We start from the raw sequence: 7,946 nt of genomic DNA, 5'->3' as shown, positions 1-7,946 counted from the left end.
TATCTTTGATTGGGGTTATGTTAGGTGAATGAAACTTTCAGTGATTAATCCATAGCTAAAAACATACTCTGAGAAGCTATTGCTAAGCTTATGTGATTACCCTCTTCTGTTTTTAAATCTTGGAATTTTGCATACTGGACTGGTCTGTAACTATTAAAATTTTGGTAAAACAACATCTTACCTTAATTTTCAGCTAGCAGTTTCTGTTTCTCTGGTTTTAGCTCTGAAAATGCAATTCTTGTTATTTGAGTAGAATTTTAAGCCATATCAGTGTTTTGTATTTAAATATAGGGAAATGTATATCCTGAAAGTTTCCAAATCTTGGAAACTTCATAAATTGAAATTGAGCAAAGTTAGGACACTAAAAACGCTTTTTTCTTGTCATTTAAGTAGAAGATTTATTTTGCAAGGGTTTCACTTTTATAACACAAGCATTTCTAAGGGTGTGGACCAAATATTGAGATTTCCAACTGTCATCATCACTAACCAGCAATTCTATGGGATTTAATCCTTATTTCATTAGACAATGTGATTTAAGGTAATTTAAGGCAAACGTTTTTAAGAGAGAGAAAGAGTAGAGTTAGATGCTCCAAAATACTTTCCCATGATATAGTTTAGTCTCTAGACCCATCCCTAAAAGTTTCATTTTCCTAACCTAAACCTTTTTCAAGATAATACAAATTTATCTAAAATAGAATTTTACCAAACAGAAGTTTAACCTAATAATTTGTAATAACATATTGTTCAGGCTAGCCTTTGCAATCCCTACAAATTTTGGCTCTTCACAATAAAGCACTATTACAGGCTTAGCCTAACAAAAGAAAGTAGCAAACTGCTTAATCTTAATAAAAAATAATCCAAAGGACTTTATATTTCTTCAATACAAAATATATATTAATTTTTGTTTTCAGTAGAATACTAGTTAAGTATAAACCAGCAAATGTTTAAGAATTTTTTGAGGGGGGACAGCTGCCTAAAATTAATAAAATATTTCTGATAAGCACAAAAATATAACAAATTAAGCTAAACTAGGAAAATAGTTTTTTTCTCACTGAACAGATAACACATAATGTGTTGTAAGATTTTTGCAGTACTTGTGCATTATAGCCACCACATTCAAGTTCTATTGAGAAGTTTAGTTTGGCTAATGTTAATGACATAAAATAAAATATGATGAATATATAAAACTTTATCAACAAAATTATGAAAACTACAACAAAGAATCCTGGAATTTGTAAATCAGCATCATATCTAAATATATTGTATCTTACATTGTGATAGATTGTTTTAATGCCCTACTGTACAGGGGTAAATATTTAAATTATGTATCATAGGCAATTATCTGAAGAGTAATCTATTAAAAGTCTCCTGAGCTAACTAGGGAAGTTTTTTCTTTCTTTTTTACTTGCTTTCGCCTGTATCCAGTTCCTGATTGCCATATAAATTCCATATTCATAGTTAAATAACATAAGCCTTTGTATATAGACTATACCTTGTTGCTAATTTTTCTGGGCATAGAATGTTTGATTTGGTAAAGCCCTAGAGAAGGACCTGAAGAGAAAGAAACATAATAAAAAAAAAAATTCATGCTTCATAATTTTTAGAATAATAGCTGGTAACACATTTTATATTCAACTTTGCTCTACTTTACCCCTCAATCCTCCCAATATAAAAATGTATTGCTGAAATTTCCTATTTTCCATTTGTCAATCTGTCTCTCTAACTTCATCCCATGTAGCTGTAAATTAAACAAATGTGACAAACAATAACTAGAAAAACAGGTGACAGGAGGTTAAATGCATTGAAAATATGAAATTTGAGCCATATTTCTGCACATTGGGCGGGGGATTGAGATAAAGCATAGCCTAACTTAATGATTTTCTCTTGCTATGTAGGGTAATTGGAAAGTCACTTGTATATCATGCTGTCCTTTCCAGTTTTAGTTGGATAGAAAAAATCCAAAGAAAGTCCCCTTTGAAAAGATAGGAGCCACAAAGTGAGATTGTGTTTGTCAAAGCTTGGAGGTTTGTCCTTTCTGTCTGTTTAAACAAAACAGAATCTTAATTGAAACTTTGTTCATTTCTATCTTAAGGGTGCAAAACAATTATGATATAAGGTACTTTTCTTTATTCAATTGTCTTCTTTGTTGTCTAAAAGACTTTTTTTTAATCTAGATGTTTCATAAATTGCTCATTTTTACCAGAAGTTCATTTGACCTAATTTGAAATCCCTGGTCTTAAAATTACATTTGACTTTGTTAAAGCTAGGAGACATAGACCTTGCGTTTGTTTAAAGAAAGTGAATAAACATTAGTAATTTGTATTGCACTAAAGCCCTAGGGCCATCACAATTCCAAACAAAAAAGAAACTTCACTTTAGAATATTCAATATTGTCTAACATAACAGAAACAAAGAAAAAAAATTACCAAATTTTACTTCTGCACTCTACTGTCAACATGAGACATTGTCCAAAATTTTAAAATCTTGCAAAACATTCATCCCTCATCACATTCACCAGCCATCTCTCATCAAGCCTACACTTCATTTCTCATCTCACTCATTCCTACAAATGCATCAAATAACCCACTATCTCATTAGTGCTTCCATAGATATGGTCAAAGTAAGAGCCATCTTGCTTACATTTTATTATATCTAGAGGTTTTCTGTAGCTAAGTCAGTACTTAAATATTTCATACACCTTTGTAAACAACCTTAAGATGGTAAAATAGGTTGGATTATCCAAATTTTTAGTTGCCACAATATATTTCAATCATTATTGTAATATAAAGGGCAGCCAATAGTAAAGGACCTGAATAAATATTTTGAGGTAATTAAAAAGGTTTATTACTCAAAAACTTGATAAAACTAAAAGGGACTTCTTAATGATTGATTACTTTAAAATATCTACATTATACACAACAATAAACCTTTGCTATAAAGGGAAAGTCAGTAAGGCCCAAAAACTATTCAATACTAATTGTGGTTTGAGACAGTTTGCTGAATGTCTAAATGATTTTAGATAGTAATGAAGATAAAATGTGGGCAAACTCAACACCAATATGCAAGTAAGTAAGTATGGCAGCACTGACACATCAAGGTCTAAACTGGCAGTGCTAATTTCCACTTTGTGACCCTTTGGCCAAGAATTGCAATTAAGGGCTGGGGGCCAGAAATCTTGTGCTTTTGTACACCCTCCCTGCTTACCTTTTGCATATTTCTCCATTTGCCTATTTAGAGCTGGTTTAGATCTGTCTAACATCACTGACCCCCATTTAAAACAAATAAACAGGCAATACTAGGAATCAAACCTGTACCCCATGGACAAAGGATTTCTTACTAAGAGTGCTTTCCACTTAGCCAAGAACATTATTACAACCAGAGTAGAACAACTATTAAAAAAAAAAATATTGAAAAAAAAACAAGATGGATTTACAGCCATTTTCACTAATCTTCAATACACATTGTATTTTACTTAGACAAGTTATTGTAAGGCAGGTGTCAACAAAGCTCCAGCAGGGATTGCTTTACTTAAGATGCAAACTAGCATGGTGAATACTTAGCTGGTAAAAACCCAATACACTAGCAATGCCAGGAATTAAACCTGTACCCCTTGGACAAAGGATTCCCAAACCAGAGTGCCAACAACTTAGCAAGGAACACAAATATGACCAGAGAACTATTATTTGAAAAAAGAAATATTGAAAAAAACTCAATTCATGGTTGTTGCTTTTCTCTACTGTCCCATAAACAATATATTTTATTTAGACAAATTAATTTTAAGACAGGTATCAACAAAACTCCATCAGGGATTGTATTTACTTAAGATACAACAAGCAATGTGATTGCATAGCTTTGTGATATTCTAGTCTTAAATAATGATAAAAAAGCAAATTTACATTTGCAATTTGTTTTCCAAACCATTTTAAGCAAAACCATTTGCAACAGCAATATGTCCATGGTTAGATTAGTGTCTATCCAAAATGCTTTACAACAGAAGGGACACATTTCTTGCAAAGCAAATACTCAGCTTTAATGCTATTCTGTGTCATCTCTAAAAAATTAAACTGTATCAGGTGTATTTTGATATAAGATACTTCTAAGACTTTTAGCAAGGGGGCAGGCATTTCTTCACAATTTATACAATGTGTAAAAGAGCACCAGGGGGTGAGATTGAAAAAAAAACTTTCAGGGATGGGTCTAAAGGCTAAAGTATATTCTGGGAAGGTCTGCTTACATGGAGTACAAAGAAACTGTTTCACAGCTTTCCTCAATCCACTTTATAAGGTTTTAAAGATATGCAAAGACATTTCCTAAATTTTGAAAAAAAAATATTGATATGGCTTAAAATGCTACTCAAATAAAAGGAATTGCATTTTAAGACCTAAAGTCAGAGAAAAAGAAACTGATAATTAAAAATTAAGGTAAATCTTGTTTTGTCAAAATTTCAATAGTATAGGTATAGACCTTTTGAGTAAGCAATTATCTAAGACTTAGAAATCAGAAAAGGGTTGACATAGAAGCCTGGCAGTACCTTCCCAGAGTGTTTTTGACCCTGGATTAATTACTGAGTTTCATTCTTGTAACCTATTCCCTTTCCAAGATAATGAAAATTAGCTAAACTAGAATTTTACATATTTTTTGCTTTGGATTCATTACTGGAAGTTCTACTTTCCTGACTTAACCCATTTCTAAGATAGCAAACAGTAGCCAAACTAGAGTTTGACCTGAAAATTTATCCATGGCCCTATAGGGTAAGGCTGAAATGTAAAGAGTTCTGACAAAGATGCAACACATCTTGAAGCATCTAGTAAGAATAGTAATTGGACTAACAATGCTTTATAACCACTAGGGTCTTGCTTCATCAAGGTTTTATCTCTGAAGCCAAATTACCAAGCTAAGGTCAAGTCTAGGGCATCAAAAGGATGAAACAAAGATTTCCAAGTATCTACATAAGTTTTCAAAAGCATATTCAAACTCTTGACTTCCTGTATTAAGGCCTATGTGAATCAAATTGCAGGATATAACCCAACATTTATCCAAATAGCCCTAATACGAAAAAAAAAACAAAATTAAACCTTACTTTTGGGTGGCTAGAATTCTATTTGTCAGCTTATAATTCTTATTTTATATAGACTTATTTATAGCCTACGAATTCTTCTTTTCGAAATCTACGCCTGAAAAGATCAACCAACAATTATGAATGGTAGAACCCTACGGTTAAAAACAATGACAGTTCTGGTTAAATTAGAGTTCAACCAGTCAATTGTTTCACGCAAAATCACTTTTCATGACAACCTGGTTTGTCACTGTTCCACGCAAAAACAGCGGTTGAGCTCAACCACACCGAGTGGTTGAGCTCAAACAGTCTCTTTGGTTGACGCGAAAAAAGGCCTTAACTCTTGGCTCACACCAAATGGATCACGGAAAACGGAAGCAGATTATCTTTAAAAATTTTCAACTAAAACGATGCATTCCAGCTTTTGGAGAGAGAAAACTAGTATAACATATTCAAATAGGATAGAAACAAGACTAGGGTAAATCAAATCCTATACGCCAAAAACAAATATTCAAAAGAATAACATGCATTATCTGGGCTAGATATGCCTAATAAATAATATAATTATTACTTTTTACTTTCATTTCCCTAGAAGTGTTTTACCTCGACCAATGAATAATATTTACCTTATTCTTAGTCATATATTAATGGACAATTTTTGAAAAATATATTAAGTTTTTCATTTATTTCTATTGAATATTCAAATGAAGTTCTAGTCCAATTAAAATGATGATGCTGGTAGTATTGGCGCTTGCGCTTGCTGTTTGCTTATGTAGTCTTTGCTTTATTATTGCTGCTTGCTTTTGCTTTATTATGTGTTTTGTTGCAGGTCGGTTTTCTCAATAAAGTATCATCACAAAAATTAATACATGTTATCAAAAGTCAGAAATGGACAATCTACTGTCATGTCAAACATTTAATTGAACATCAGCCATTTTACAAGCATGGATGAAATTTGAACAGCATGTAGCTCTTACATTCGGCGGACCATTGAGTGGGAAGACTACCAAACAACAACGCGTTTATCTTCTTCTGTGCTTATGGGGAAAAGGACGAGATATCTTTAGTGCTTGGACATTAACTTCTTAAGAAAAAGATAAACTTAATGTGTATCTTTAAAAATTCAAAGAGCACATAGCTCCGGTGAATAATTCTATATTTGCTCATTACAAGGTCCATAAGAGCGACCTGTTGAATATGAGTCAATCGAAAAAAAGAGTCGAACAACAAACTGAAATGGCTATTGGATGTCATCTAACATGGATTGACAGCAAGAAAAGAAATCTTTATTGAACTTGCTGTTAGTCTTTTAACTAATTTGACTATTGTGTGTTTTTCTTTGGGGGAAGGGGGAGGAGGTATGAATTATCTTCAATACAACTTCGTCAAAAATATTAGATCATAGTCAGTCTTGCGTTTGTCGATATATATATATATATATATATATATATATATATATATATATATATATATATATATATATATATATATATATATAACAATAATAATAATTTATTTATCACCCACTTCACAAAACAGGGTTAAGTGGTATAAAATACAAAAGAAAAGAGCAAAAATTAATACAAAAGAAACAAATTTAATCACATACAAAAAAAAGGCGGATAATGAAAACACGGTGATGAAAAAACCTTAGCCTATAAAGCGCTTCAATAGCGAGCTTCGTAGATAATTTTTCGAAAGCAAATTTTAACCAGTTTTGTATTCCGGTAAGAACGAGATAGATATAAAAGAAATTTGCAGTACCGGTAATAATTTATGCGAATACGTTTTAGATCACCAGTCAACAGAAGTGGCCTAATACCAGAGCAGAAGAGCACAGAATGATCACAAAAATTTGAGTAAAGCCGAGTTAGCGCTCTTCTCCTATAGTGTCCACGATTTGCTACAATCTTAGAGTAACTGAGCCTCAGCTTCTCACTAATACCTTTGACAGCACGAGACTGGAGAGCATTCACAGAATCGCAAACTGTTATACCAAGCCAACAAAACGATTTAAGACGAGGAATACTAAAACCATCGCAGCATAGTGATTCTGAACAATTATCACCGTTGAAAACAAGAAACTCGCACTTGTCAACATTTAGGTACAGGCCGATATCGCGGAAAGCAGAAGTAACTGAATTCACTGAACGGGCAAGACCAGACTCAGTTTGACTAATCAGAAGAAGGTCATCCGCATAAGCCAGATATGAGATATCAGATGGTCCTAATAGGCACGTAGTCGATATTTTTGATAATACATTTTCAATACAAGCATTGAAAATATACGGCGAAAGAACTCCCCCTTGTCTTACACCGCAACGAACAGGGATATGACCAAAATAAGAATTATCTAATGACTTAAGGCGAAGGTAAGAATGAAAGTACAAAAAATGAAGCACATTACCGACGGATTTACTCCTCTCTGGCATAATGCTGTCTATGCTTGAGTATGACAAACACTGTCAAATGCTTTAGACAAGTCTAGGGTTGCGAAATGAAATACGCGACGAGTGCGATGGGAATCTTTTAATAAAGAAGTCAAAGCACGGTGAGCATGCTGACAGCCTAGCTCAGATCCAAAACCAAATCGATTATCATCATTTAGAGCAAGCTTAGTGATATAGGGTAGTAGGAGGTGTTCAAAAAGCTTGCTAAGAGTACAAGCTACCGTCATGGACCTATAAGAACTACAAGAAACCGGATCTTTTCCTTTTTTTAGAAGTGACGTAACGCTACCGCATAAGAACCAGTCGGGCACACACGAACTACTCAAACACATTTGAAAAAACAGTTGGAGATGAGAAACCAGTTCAAAAGAATTCGAAACAAGATTCAAAACACTAATCCCATCAATATCCAAAGATTTTGATTTTAAACCCTTAATACC

General features: G+C 33.0%; 1 long non-coding RNA gene across 1 annotated transcript in view; it reads left to right on the top strand.

The window, feature by feature from the left end:
- LOC136034932 (uncharacterized) overlaps positions 1-7,946 on the top strand; it is a 256,407-nt gene that overhangs the window by 122,806 nt on the left and 125,655 nt on the right. The window lies entirely within an intron of this gene.

The sequence above is a fragment of the Artemia franciscana genome, chromosome 13, assembly GCF_032884065.1.
Source record: "Artemia franciscana chromosome 13, ASM3288406v1, whole genome shotgun sequence".
NCBI classification, from domain to species: domain Eukaryota; kingdom Metazoa; phylum Arthropoda; class Branchiopoda; order Anostraca; family Artemiidae; genus Artemia; species Artemia franciscana.
This window is presented reverse-complemented; position numbering and strand designations above follow the sequence as displayed.